This window comes from Schistocerca piceifrons, chromosome 1 (genome assembly GCF_021461385.2).
Source record: "Schistocerca piceifrons isolate TAMUIC-IGC-003096 chromosome 1, iqSchPice1.1, whole genome shotgun sequence".
NCBI classification, from domain to species: Eukaryota; Metazoa; Arthropoda; class Insecta; order Orthoptera; family Acrididae; genus Schistocerca; species Schistocerca piceifrons.
Window position 1 is genome coordinate 164,669,740 of NC_060138.1, and position 15,099 is coordinate 164,684,838.

The window sequence follows — 15,099 nt, forward strand, 5'->3', positions numbered from 1 at the left end:
GGACAGAAGGGATTTTGCACTGATGGGTAAACGTGTTTATGTCATGTTTTTCAGACAAGGGCGTTAAGGTGAAAGGTTTGCGCTGAGATTCGATCAGGATAGAGCCAGTGAAAAATGTCGATAGTTCCCAACCGCAAGGTTGGATGAGTAGTACACCTTCGAGTAGTAAGATCTTTGACAGCTAACAGAACTAGGTGCACGCGGTAAAAGTTTGAGTGGTGGTGAGGAGATGCGCACAGACAGCAGACGTGTTTCGAGTCAGAGCTAGGTGCCTGCAGGAGGCAGCCGGTCGTGACGGCATCAAAGTAATAATTGGCGCTACGCACATACCGTAATAAGCTACGTATTAGCGAAACTAGGCACATACCTGGGGAAACTAGAAAGAATGATTAATAAAATAGGTTTTCTTTGGTTAAATAATGTCTAAAAGCTAGATAGAAATCCCATTGTTGATGCAATAAGCGTTTTGTGAAACTTTCTCGTAAATCCATGCTATAGAAGTTTTTTTTTAGTTTTTCACATGTGCCTTAAAAGTTTGAACAATAAATATTTTTTAGATAAAATTAGAGTTTCATCTCACACCTTATGTCGTTCTCCGCATCCTGTGCTTGCATTGAACCAAAAGGTACATTAAAGTAAAGTTCCCATGAGTAAAGCTAATAATTTCATTTATCAGAGTAAAATAATCTATATGCCATTGCACAATTGGCAAATTATTCAGATCAGGACAGAATTATTATTAAGTAACAAACAGGGCCAAAATGAGTAAAGTTATCTAGAATGACAATTTTATGCCATTGCACTACGGCTGAGTTGAATATATGTTTTATTATTAGGTAAACGGGAAGGAGTGCACGAGCTAAGTCCACAGACGCAGTTAGATGTAGGTTGGTGACTTTCATTTATTTTTACCACTAAACTTTCATGCAGTCAGATGTGTATTTTGAGTATTAGTTTTCCAATAATATTTTCATGCAGTCAGATAAAGTTCAGTTCAGTTAAATACGCAGTCAGATGCAAGTTTTATTAAAGACTAAAGCAGTCACATGCAGTTCAGTCTAGTTTAAATAGAGAATTTTTATTAAAAACACTTTCAAAGGTCGCGGAGAGAGGTGAGTACAGATTGGTAACACGGTAGAGACGATAGAGAGAAGAGAAATCACTCCGCTTCTCTGCACGTAGCCAGCATTGCTATTTGCATGATAATAAAAATGATCAAAGGGTCGAACGTTACAGATAGATCGAACGCAGGCGTTCATCACTAATTCCAGGCACCGTGAACATTCCTGAGAAATACGTTGCTGGATAACAATTGGAAGTAAAGTGCCTGTACAACTTTCTTTCCAAATCAAAAGGGAAAAACGTATTACATTTTTGTAGAGCATAGTGAAATGCCGATTCATTTTTGCACATTGCAGCTAAGTGCTCAGCCCATTTTCGCATTTCATCTATAGATTGCAACTTTTAACTGAAGGAGAGAAATTGATATTTATCCCATTTAGGATTAAAGTTGATGGTGATTCCGATATTTCTGGCAAATAAACCTAGACTGACCAACCAGGACCACTTGGACTGAGCTTTAACCCTATATTCTGTGCCTAGTCTTATAGTGCACACACGTCACCATTGAAATTCTCTAGAGCTCTCTTCAGCATTATTGATTTTCTTTTTAGATATAAGCGGAGATCATCAACCTGCATGTGGTACTTACAGTTGAACAGAACTGATGACACGGCATTGACATATAATGAAAAGAGTCCAGGACATAATGCTGAACCCTAGCAGATGGGTGATACTGTCCCCATTGCGACTTCATGGCACCTGGACAAAGGTGATCTGTTTGTCAACTCTGGCGTCACATCATTCAAATCCTACCAGATCTGTTTCCGTTGCGGCTACATGGCACCTGGACAAAGTTGATCTTTTTTTGAACTCTGACCTCACATCATTCAAATGCTAGCAGCCAGGTGATATTATCTGTCTCCACTGCGATTTCATGGCGCCTGGACAAAGGTGATCCGCGTCTCAGATTTGATGTCACGTCACTCGAAGCCTAGCAGACGGGTAATACTATCTGTCTCCATTGCGACTTCATGGCACCTATACAAAGGTGATCTGCTTCTCAGCTTTGACGTCATGTACTCTTTATGCGGGTGCGATTAAAATACCCACTACAAATGCTAGAGAAGCGTAGAACTGGTTCGACTCGCGCTCAGCACCACTTTTTTTAATGTTGCCATAAGTTCTATGAACAGGTAGACGTTATCAACACAGCGAGAAAACAGCGCTTGAAACTTCTTGGTCAAGGAAAAGTCGCTCTATAAATAAGTGGACGACACGTTCGTAGTGTGGCTTCATGGGAAAAAAAAAAAACTGATGGACATCAGGTGGCGCTCGAACAGCATACACAAAAGCATAAATTTTACCACAGAAGTAAAGACAGTTGTCTACCTTTGTTGGACATTTTAATAAAGAAGAAATGGGATGGTACACTTGAGCTTGTGTACCGTAAGAAAATGTACACAGGCCTCAGTCTAAGCACTACAAAATGCCATTATCCAGCACAGCGCTTCTTGGCAGCCACTTCCCTAGTGCAGATAGCCAAGGCCGTTTGCGGCAAAGTGGTCTTGCCCCATCAGTTACATCATCTACCGGGAACCGCTACTTGGATGTGCGAATAAAACGCGCTCTCAGGACAGACGACCAGAGGAAAGGAGAGACATTACGGCAGCTTCTTAACGTATACTGCTCGACCGCACACCGTCAAGATAGCCAGGATCTTGGAGAAGCATAATGGTAAGGCGGAAATTCCGCCCTACACGAAAAAGTGAAGACATGCTGGACTCCATAACATATCCTTTAGGACTTAGTACATCTATTGCGTAAAGCATCACATGTGAGTGTGCCCGCCGATACATCAGTCAAACGCAACGCCACATCTCACAAGCGATGTGTAGAACGCGAGAGCATCGTCCGCCTTGACTGCTCATAAAAGCACGTGGTAGCGGAGCACAGCATCACGAAGGGACATTCACTACTGGCCATTAAAATTGCTACACCAAGAAGAATCGCAGATGATAAACCATGTATTCATTGGACAAATATATTATACTAGAACTGATATGTGATTACATTTTCACGCAATTTGGATGCATAGATCCTGAGAGATCAGTACCCAGAACAACCACCTCTGGCCGTAATAACGGCCTTGATACGCCTGGGCATTGACTCAAACAGAGCTTGGATGGCGTCTTCAGGTACAGCTGCCCATGCAGCTTCAACACGATACCACAGTTCATCAAGAGTAGTGACTGGTGTATTGTGACGAGCCAGTTGCTCAGCCACCATTGACCAGACGTTTTCAATTGGTGAGCGATCTGGAGAATGTGCTGGCCAGAGCAGCAATCGAACATTTTCTGTATCCAGAAAGGCCCGTACAGGACCTGCAACAAGCGGTCGCGCGTTATCCTGCTGAAATGTGGGGTTTCGTGCAGGGATCGAATGAAAGGTAGAGCCACGGATCGTAACACATCTGAAATGTTACGTCCACTATTCAAAGTGCCGTCAATGCGAACAAGAGGTGACCGAGACGTGTAACCAATGGCACCCCATACCATCACGCCAGGTGATACGCCAGTATGGCGATGACGAATGCACGCTTCCAATGTGCGTTCACCGCGATGTCGCCAAACACGGATGCGACCATCATGATGCTGTAAACAGAACCTGCATTCATCTGAAAAAATTACGTTTTGCTATTCGTGCACCCAGGTCCGTCGCTCCTGTCTGTGATGCAGCGTCAAGGGTAACCGCAGCCATGGTCTCCGAGCTGATAGTCCACGCTGCTCCAAACGTCGTCGAACTGTTCGTGCAGATGTTTGTTGTCTTGCAAACGTCTCCATCTGTTGACTCAGGGATCGAGACGTGGTTGCACGATCCGTTACAGCCATGCGGATAAGATGCCTGTCTTCTCAACTGCTAGTGATACGAGGCCGTTGGTATCCAGCACGGCGTTCCGTGTTACCCTCCTGAACCCACCAATTCCACATTCTGCTAACAGTCATTGGATATCGACCAACGCAAGCAGCAATGTCGCGATACGATAAACCGCAATCGCGATAGGCTACAATCCGACCTTTATCAAAGTCGGAAACGTGATGGTACGCATTTCTCCTCCTTACACGAGGCATCGCAACAACGTTTCACCAGGCAACGCCGCTCAACTGCTGTTTGTGTATGAGAAATCGGTTGGAAACTTTCCTCATGTCAGCACGTTGTAGGTGTCACCACTGGCGCCAACCATGTGTGAACGCTCTGTAAAGCTAATCATTTGCATATCACAGCATCTTCTTCCTGTGGGTTAAATTTCGCGTCTGTAGCACGTCATCTTCGCGGTGTAGCAATTTTAATGGCCAGTAGTGTATGTTCAGCTACGAAGGTGCTATGTCGTGCTGTGGGTTTCTTGGATTCTATAACCAAGGAAGCGCTAGAAATAGGACTGCATGAAAATCTAGTGAACAGTAATAACGGCTTCCATCTTAGCTACGCTTGACTCGACGTAGCATCAAAAATTCGCCAGGAGCGTTTCCTGCTTAGAGCGCCAGCAATGTACAGGATGGACTTTTGGACACGGTATATATCGCGTGACCACTTCCTCACTGTCTCTACTTCCACCAAGACTCACGGAAGAAATACCTTTCTTTGTACGTCTGCCTTAGCAGATTTCATAACTACTAAAACTAAAGGAGCGTTTGATGTTTGGTACCAAGTGTGGGAAACCTCTAAGATGACGAAAGGACAAAACTTTGCATTGATTTAACAACACATTCCCAGAAGAACGCGGTAGTAAATTAAAACTTAAATGGCTACGTACAACATCGATCTAAAAATGCAAAATAAACACGTGTGCATCTCTACAGAAATCAAGGTTTAATCTATCCATACTGAAAAGACGACCTCTCAGAACCACCACATATGAGTCAGCTTCTTCTTGGCTGTTTCTCCTACACCAGTCATTACGTTATACTTCGTGAGGCAATCGCCAAACTGGGAATTTCCATACCACAAGTGTCACGAACCTTGCTTGTCAGCCAAATACACTACTGGCCGTTACAATTGCTACACCACGAAGATGACGTGCTACAGACGCGAAATTAAACCCACAGGAACAAAATGCTGTGATTTGCAAATGATTAGCTTTTCAGAGCATTCACACAAGGTTGGTGACACCTACAACGTGCTGACATGAGGAAAGTTTCCAACCGATTTCTCATACACAAACAGCAGTTGACCGGCGTTGCCTGGTGAAACGTTGTTGTGATGTCTCGTGTAAGGAGGAGAAATGCGTACCATCACGTTTCTGACTTTGATAAAGGTTGGATTGTAGCCTATTGCGATTGCGGTTTATCGTTTCGCGACATTGCTGCTCGCGTTGGTCGAGATCCAATGACTGTTAGCAGAATATGGAATCGGTGCGTTCAGGAGGGTAATACGGAACGCCGTGCTGGATCCTAACGGTCTCGTATCACTAGTAGTCGAGATGACAGGCATCTTATCCACATTGCTGTAACGGATCGTGCAGCCACGATGGGGACGTTTGCAAGACAACAACTATCTGCACGAGCAGGTCGACGACGTTTGCAGCAGCATGGACTATCAGCTCGGAGACCATGGCTGCGGTTACCCTTGACGCTGCATCACAGACAGGAGCGCCTGCGATGGTGTACTGAATGACGAACCTGGGTGCACGAATGACAAATCGTCATTTTTTCGGATGAATCAAGGTTCTGTTTATAGCATCATGATGGTCGCATCCGTGTTTGGCGACATCGCGGTGAACGCACATGGGGAGCGTGTATTCGTCATCGCCATACTGGCGTATCACCCGGCGTGATGGTATGGGGTGCCATTGGTTGTACGTCTCGGTCACCTCTTGTTCGCACTGACGGCACTTTGAACAGTGGACGTTACATTTCAGATGTGTTACGACCCGCGGCTCTACCCTTCAGACGATCCCTGCGAAACCCTACATTTCAGCAGGATAATGCACGACCGCATGTTGCAGGTCGTGTAGAGGCCTTTCTGGATACAGAAAATGTTCGACTGCTGCCCTGGCCAGCACATTCTCCAGATCTCTCACTAACTGAAAACGCCTGGTCAATGGTGGCCGAGCAACTGGCTCGTTACAATACCCCAGTCACTACTCTTGATGAACTGCGGTATCGTGTTGAAGCTGCATCTTTGTTTGAATCAATAGTCAGGCGTATCAAGGCCGTTATTACGGCCAGAGGTGGTTGTTCTGGGTATTGATTTCTGATGATCTATGCACCCAAATTACGTGAAAATGTAATCACATGTCAGTTCTAGTATAATATATTGGTCCAATGAATACTCATTTATCATCTGCATTTCTTCTTGGTGTATCAATTTTAATGGCCAGTAGTGTATGTATATCCACATCGCAAGATACTTTCAAGAGACGGACATTCATCTCTTAAATTTCAAGATGTGAAGACAACTAACCACAGCAGAACAAGCCAGAACAAGAAATCATGTGTAGTCATTCTATAATTGGTTGTTTGTGTATAGTGTTACTCACTTGCTCAATGTGTTACTCAATTACAGTGATGTACGTCATAAAACTTACTACAGTGAAAAATGGTTGCCGTTTATTAACATCCTTAGTACAAGAATAAGGATGTTTATATGTTTGCGTTAACAATATATAATTAAGAAATGGTGAGGTATATTGAAAATTCGCTGTTAACATAATGAATTGTGTTACATTAAATATCAATATAATTGGCTAAATAGCTGGGGAACTAGAGGCCAAATAAATACAATAAAATAAATAAATACCGAACACTGGGGCTTCTCATTTCCGATCACTCTTGATTGGCCTGCCTGCTATGACTCAAGAAGATGAAGGAGAAGATCCAGAATAGATAAATAGCAACGTCAGACAGAATGCAGACACGTGTGTATTGCAGGTTCGTCTAGTCTATGTCACTTATATCCATTACCCAAGGGTAATGACATCCAGAGCAAAACATTCCTGGGGAATATGTTGGTCCTTTCTGCTGTATTATATAGCTGTAAAATCTGGAGCCTGACTGCAGAAACTCACCCATACAAGATAAAAGTGTTGCAAAATAAGGCACTAAGAATACTAAAAGACATAAAGTGGTTGCTATGAGTCTATTTTGGTACGTGGCATATGCCACAGTGCCTCGTACTTTCTGCAGTATTCATTTCCTATCATTGGCTCTTTTACGACCCTTTAAGAGTCACGTGCTGAGTTCCGTTTACTAGTATATTCTCATTCCAGTGACAAACCTGGAATGGCACGGAACAAGTACGATTTGCAGTAGGGGTTGTGTTCCAGTATGCGAAAATCGATAGTAGCTAACAAATTTTCGCTGGGGGAGTTTACATTTTAAGGCCCGAATCGATTTAGCTAATCGACCGAATTCGGTTTTAAGATTGTCATTAGTTTTACACGAACGATGTCTGGATATTGGTTGTTAGTTACTAATTTAGATAACAGAATCACTGTTTCTATTCTATTAACATAGGAAGTGGACAAGTTCCTGCTCAATCTAATTTTTTTTTCTTCTCTTTCGCTGTACAAAACTTCATTTCGTTCAATTTGGTCAGCTTTTCTAAAAGCACCTGACATCTAGTACGGTTCAAAACCTGTCGGACGTTTACATCGGAGTGAATATCGACTGTGGAAGAAGAAATCAAGTTGCTAGATCTGGGTTACCAAAATTGTCAGTCAAATGTTTACATGATCAGCAACAAACGGTATTGAGAAATCGTTTTACGAACATCGGATCTGGGAGCATCATGTAAACTGACTGTGGAAGAAGAAATCAAGTTGCTAGATCTGGGTTACCAAAATTGTCAGTCAAATGTTTACATGATCAGCAACAAACGGTATTGAGAAATCGTTTTACGAACATCGGATCTGGGAGCATCATGTAAACTTAGCGAGTAACTGCTACTCTTGGATCGTTTCACAGGGACCACCTAGCTGAACGTCCCCATTTGGCAAACGGATCACCAATAACAGTGTGACATGGTCTCGGCCCATGAGACACTATGCATAAGTTTGGAATTTAATTCAAGACAACAGTGCGCAGTGTCTGGTATCAGAATACATAGAATTTACATGGAAATTGAAGGGGGATTACTGTTATCAGCTGCAGCGGGACATTAGGCGGAATCAGCGGCGACGAGTGAAAATGTTTATCGGACCGGGATTCGAACCCAGGACCTCCTACTTACTAGGCAAGTTCGGTAACCATCCCGGACCGATATCGCAACTGCACGGACTACCTCGGTACGCCTCACGGCCGATCCACACCCCTATCGAAAACCACCTACCACCATAGAGTTTACGTCACCATCTCACCTCCCTTTTACAACTAAAAGTGATGCTAATTTCTTTCATTACCAGGCTTTGCCCTGGCTTCTTCCGGGTCGACCGCTACCGCATTAGCATACTTCAGCAACTAAGTGCAGTGATAAGTTGCTGGAACATATGAAAAATAATAACGAGACAGTGGCGACAGATACTCATGGAGAGGCCTGCAGAGGTAAGCGACGAAACGCCCTTTCTGTTTTCGCCAAGTGAAAATACAAAAAAATAGCTCTGAGCACTGTGGGACTTAACTTCTGAGGTCATCAGTTCCCTAGAACTTAGAACTACTTAAACCTAACTAACCTAAGGACATCACAAACATCCATTCCCGAGGCAGGATTCGAACCTGCGATCGTAGCGGTCGCGCGGTTCCAGACTGTAGCGCCTAGAACCGCTCGTCCACCCCGGCCGGCGTGAAAATACAATTAATAGTTAGGAGGGACAGTGAAATCTTGTAAAAGCCCTTTGTCCGCAAGATTTGAACAGTAAGAGAAACGGCGTTCGCTAGAAAGTTTATGAAATCAATATCACATTTTTCTCGTGGTTTACTGGTCTGAATCGCGATTATGGAAGTAATTTTTGTCAGCACTTTTTGTTAACAAGGTAGCCGGGATACAGTTAAGAATTTAAAATAATTATCAGTTCTTACTCCCAACACAATAGGATCCAGGAGGTAATGTATCTAGGACTCGGGCAAAGAATAAAATGGAATGCAGACATCAGCTCAAAAAAAAAGGTTAGTCTTTGTGGATTAGCCATCGTAATAGCTCCTTTCCTGTGAAAAATTCTTATACTATATTTAACTTGTACTTCCGGTCGTTGATCATTTTCTAATATAATCGTATTGTGGATATAAATTAATCTATAGAAAAACAAAGGAATATCGTTTCTGTTTGGGTCGGGTTTTGGTACATGCTAACGGAGTACCCAGCGTCGGTGAAATACTGTACAGCGATCACTGTTCTTTGAACACAGTGCACGGTGCAAATTGCATACCTTTACGGCGTCGATGAAACGGCTGATCGTTCGAGCCCCCACCGCCACAACCAGGAAACGCACTCTGATCTCCAGGAAACGCACTCTGATCTCCTGCACAGCAGCCGTCGCGGAGCGAGTGACACAGACCGACGCGCACGGGTTGTTTTTATCTGCCCGAGTCCCTCATAATTGGCCAGCTAAGGCGGTAAACACTGCCGAGATGCTATCTGCTGTTTTCTGAACACTTCGAGTGCTGACCAACTAAACATCAAACGCGAATTGCAGGTGGAAACGTTCGGCAATTTCCCGCGGAACGTTTCCTCGCGGCGACTACAGTCGCTAAGTGCTAATTGCGCTTCGCGCTAGTGTTACGCGAGAGTAAGGACCGAGATGTTGTAGTTATTCAATGGAGATTTCCGTCTGCTTCACCCCGAAAAGTTCTTAAATGAAAGGCCAGGGCTGTTTTCATCAACGCCTTGGGCGTAAAAGTAAACTTGTTGCCTCCTTCTGCGGCGGCGTAGGCGATTAGTGGTCCGTCAGTCTTCTCATCCATCTTCCTCTTGCGTCATGTGTAACAGTCTAAAGGCGGGCGCGGTATGTACGATCGGTGCGTTTCAGCGAGTCTGTCATAACCTACTGTTGAGACACAAGCCGGGACATACACGTACTCTTAAATATCGAATGGACACTGAAGACAGCTCATCTTAGTTGTTGGGACATATCGGGATATTCATAATCGAGAGGCGACCCAGTACGTGGAGGCCTGGTAAGTTCTATATCCACATTCTGCCAGCAACTGTCCCGTGCATCGCGGAGAGCACTTTGTACCACAGCTAGTCTCTCTCCCTTTGCTGTTCCACTTACAAATGGAGCACGGAGAACTTGATTGCCGGTATGAGGATGTAACAATGGAAGGTTGTAACAATGGAAAATTGTACTGAAATGCAGGAGGATCTGCAACGAACTGACGCATGTTGCAGGGATTGGCAATTGAATCTCAATGTAGGTAAGTGTAATGTGCTGCGAATACATAGAAAGAAAGATCTTTTATCATTTAGCTTGTGGTGTGCGTACTGTAAGACCTTCGGTACACACACCATCAGATTTTTGACTTCTCGCTCCAACGAAGTAGGCGAGTGTCAGCAATATGTCTCGTGGTCTTATCGTGGCGTGTTTATCTTCTGCCGTTAGATCAGACGATAGAAATGCCACTTGCACGCTTAGAGTAGCAGATTGACAGTGACCAACTTTAAACAGAACTTGATTAATTTTCACATACATTTACTAAAATAATAAAAAGCACAGACATTACGTAACTTGATTCTGGATGCTGTTTACAATTGACAATCTGAAGTTCCTTTGGTCTTGGTACGGTAATCTTATTCTCACATGTCTCTGCTACTTGACAAAGTGTCTATACACTTATCTTCATGGCTATGTACAGGAATATGGTAATCTTATTAGGCGCAGACTGAAACTTGAATACAGACTGCTGCAGACAAATGCAGACTGGTTAATCGGAGGTCTGTACACTCGTTATAATCCCTCGTGCGTTCAGATATCACTGCGCGAGCGTGATCCGTCAGGAGAAAAGGTTCTACGTTAGCAGCAATCTCATTGGCTGCGTTACACGTTAATACGCAGATTGGCGGAACTAGAATTTGGTCCGTCTCTAAGGCAGCGCCATCTCGTAGTGCGGAGACAGACGAACACTGCGCCTGCGCTGTTGTGCTTAGCGGGGCGCGCTCTAGTGGGAAAGTTGTGTATGTGCTGACTTCGGGGAACTATGTACACAACATAGCTACAATATAGCAGGTCAGCAACTGGAAGCAATTAATTCCATAAATTATCTGGGAGTAGGCATTAGGAGTGATTTAAAATGGAATGATCATATAAAGTTGATCGTTGGTAAAGCAGAAGCCACACTGAGATTCATTGGAAGAATTCTAAGGAAATGCAATCCGAAAACAAAGGAAGTAGGTTACAGAACACTTGTTCGCCCACTGCTTGAATATTGCTCACTGGTGTGGGATCCATACCAGATAGGGTTGATAGAGGAGATAGAGAAGATCCAACGGAGAGCAGCGCGCTTCGTTGCAGGATCATTTAGTAATCGCGAAAGCATTACGGAGATGATAGACAAACTCCAGTGGAAGACTCTGCAGGAGAGACTCTCAGTAGCTCGGTACGGGCTTTTGTTGAAGTTTCGAGAACATACCTTCACCGAGGAGTCAAGTAGTATATTGCTTTCGCGAAGAGACCATGAGGCCACCGTCAGGTGGCTTGCGGAGTATGGATGTAGATGTAGATGTAGATGCCTCTGTGTGAGCCATAATATCTCTTTTTCCTCCTCACGACCCTTACGCCAGATGAACACTGGAGGCATCAGAATCACTCTGCAGTCTGTCGCAAATTCTCGTTCTCTAAAATTCATCAACAGCGTCTGGCGAAAAGATTGTCTTGTCACCACTTAGTATTCCCCTCTAATTTACAGAGCATTTCCGTAACATTCCGTACCAATCGGTCGGCCGGTAGCAACTCTAACAGCAAATGACTGAAATATATCGATGTCTTCGTTAATGTGAACTGGTAGGGAGTCTGAGCATTCGAGTAATACTCGAGATCAGTTCGCACAAGCGTTCTGTCTACTGTCTATTGTGTAGACTCTACATTTTTCCAGAATTCTCCCAGTAGCTCATAGACGGCCATTCGCTTTCCCTGTAACTGACATTAAGTGCTCGTTGCATTTCATGTCGAATGTCTCTCCTAATCAGTCACATTAACTTACATTTATCTAATTTAAAACAAGATATGAAACTTAAGAGAGACGCTCTGAGAACTAACAAACTGTATTTTTCCTTCACTCCACGTACTGACCCCATGATCGATGATGATTACCTCAGCGACGCTCGATCAGTAGATAGTCGGTTCAGATTATGGGATGTTTTTCCGAAAATTGGGGGGGGGGGGGTGGCGTGAAGGCCCCGGTAACCAGATTACGCGTCAGTAGCCTGGAATGAACCCCAGATCAGTTCCCAGTGTCTTTCCATGTGAGGTCATATACACTGCTGACAGTTATAATTCCATTAGAGGGGGCTTTTTCGCTGGAGATTCTCCCACAGATTTTTTGCGTATGTTATCCCAAGTGCTTTCTCACAGACTTTCAACATTACTCTTAGCTAATAATCACAATTAAAAACAGCAATACAGTCAACATAAGACACCGTACTTACATTCATATCTTCCAAACAATCAATATCACAATTCGTACGATATCTAATCAGCTATGACGTCACAATAACACGAGTGCCTATACGGTGGTCTAACGACCATTCAGGGCTTCCAGACGCAACATCATACACGTGTTAACAATTACGAGCATTTAATGTCTGTTGCATGCGACTTTCCACGTTCGGAAGGCAACAAAAAACTTGGTTCAAATGGCTCTGAGCACTATGGGACTTTAACATCTATGGTCATCAGTCCCCTAGAACTTAGAACTACTTAAATCTAACTAAACTAAGGACATCACACAACACCCAGTCATCACGAGGCAGAGAAAATCCCTGACCCCGCCGGGAATCGAACCCGGGAACGCGGGCGCGGGAAGCGAGAACGCTACCGCACGACCACGAGCTGCGGACAGGAAGGCAACATTCCTGTCTATAAAGACTGCTGAAAACATTTGGATTTCCTGTGTGTTAGGAAGAGAGTCTCAAACGAATCTTTTGGGAACTTCTACTTAACTTTCGTGTACTAGTCTAACAGCCTATAGAAAGGATGAATTGGAGCAGTTCTGAACTCGTAGCGAGGGAAGTCGCCGCAAAAATTCTGCTGTAACATCACAAAATGCTCAAAGCCCAACTGAGAAACTGATCTAAAATTTTTCTGCGATTCTAAGGAAACTACAGAAAAATTCCAAAGCAATTTGTGCTCGTAATTGTTAACACGTGTATGGTGTTGCGTCTGGAAGCCCTGATTGGTCGTTAGGACACCGTATAGGCACTCGTGTTATTGTGATGTCATAGCTGACAAGATATGACACGAATTGTGACATTGATTGTTTGGAAGATATGAATGTAGTTGTTGCTACTTATTTTAGCCAATATATTGTTAATAAAATTAACCTGAAGTTTTTTCTCTGGATTCGCTAATTTAGTTAGCAAAATTTCTGTTAGAAGAAGTGTGTTGCCTACCTTTACATGCTTGATGATTACACTACTGGATCGACATACGTTATGAGTAGAAGTTAAAAGATTCGTTTGAGACTCTCTTCTTAACACACAGAAAAGCCAAATGTTTCCAGCAGTCTTTATAGACAGGAATGTTGCCTTCCGACCGTAGAAAGTCACATGCAACATACATTAAGTGCTCGTAACTGTTAACACGTGTATGGTGTTGCGTCTGGAAGCCCTGAATGGTCGTTAGGCCACCGTATAGGCACTTGGTTATTGTGACGAGCACCTACAGCTCGTTGATGCCTGCCGACGTACACAAGTGACTCAATACGTGTTGCTAATAAACAAACGTAAATAATGACATATTAACGTAGTGACTGGCTGCCGAACGCTTACATAACCTTCATTATAACACAGTCACGAATAAACAATGATAGTCAAGAGACTGCTCAAAGTACAATCTTTTTTATCTTGAATTAGGTGGCCCAAATTACTGCAGGCGAATATGTGGGAGATTTCCTGATTTAAGTCGTCAATGATTTCTTCCCAGTCTCTTCAAGACCAATGCCCATTGGTATCCAAAATTACGGCAACAAACGGGAATTTTGCATGGTTGCGTTTATTTTGTCACAAAACAGTATGAACAGGTGGTAGTAAAGTAGAAACAATGTAAAGAATACAGAACGTAAACAATTGCAACACGCATAACGGTAGACGAAAATGTTCTTTGTTTTTTTCGCCGCCCGCTGTGGCCGAGCGGTTCTAGGCGCTTCAGTCCGGAACCGCGCTGCTGCTACGGTCGCAGGTTCGAATCCTGCCTCGGGCATGGATGTGTGTGATGTCCTTAGGTTTAAGTAGTTCTAAGTCTAGACGACTGATGACCGGTGTTAAGTCACATAGTGCCTAGAGCCATTTGAACCATTTTTTTCCAACTTAACGGATTTGCACACGCATTCCAACAACTGGTTAATGTGCTCAGTATAGGGCGCGACCACCTTTGAAAGCAATACAGGCTTGGCAACGACGGGGCGCATTGTCAATGATGTCATCAATCTCATGTTGATCCAATAACATCAATACTTCCGGCAGAGCTGTTCGCGAGTGTTGGAGAGTGGTTGGAGGATGCTTACGTGATGCAGTCCATTTCCCTAGCGTATACCAGACATACTCTATGGGATTCAAATCGAGCAGGCCCTGCCATGCGGGCAGTATCTTCCATTTCCAAAAAAAAAAAAAAAAAAAAAAAAAAAAAAAAAAAAAAAAAAAAAAAAAAAAAAAAAAAATTAAAAAAATGAGGTCAAGTATTATCGTCGATCAGTACGAAGTCTGAGCCCACAGCACCTTGCAACAAGTACACATGAGGTCCCAAGCCCCCCAAGATCTTATCACGATACCTGACAGAAGTTAAACCTTGCCGATTCACCTACACAATTTTGTAAAGAGGCGTTCGAGTGGTCAAAATAATCTCTGCCATCAACATTATAGATCCTCCTTGATATCAGTCTCTTTCCACGATGT

The 15,099-nt window shown here is 43.6% G+C and overlaps 2 protein-coding genes across 3 annotated transcripts in view; one reads left to right on the forward strand and one right to left on the reverse strand.

Annotated features, from left to right (window-relative positions):
- The window catches only part of LOC124785238 (organic cation transporter protein-like), a 164,722-nt gene extending 154,983 nt beyond the window's left edge, over positions 1–9,739 (reverse strand). For both annotated transcript variants that reach the window (XM_047254165.1, XM_047254164.1), the window contains exon 1: positions 9,422–9,739. The gene's annotated coding sequence lies outside the window, so the exon portion shown is untranslated. The remainder of the gene's footprint in view (positions 1–9,421) is intronic.
- LOC124785202 (organic cation transporter protein-like) overlaps positions 1–15,099 on the forward strand; it is a 332,709-nt gene that overhangs the window by 19,388 nt on the left and 298,222 nt on the right. The window lies entirely within an intron of this gene.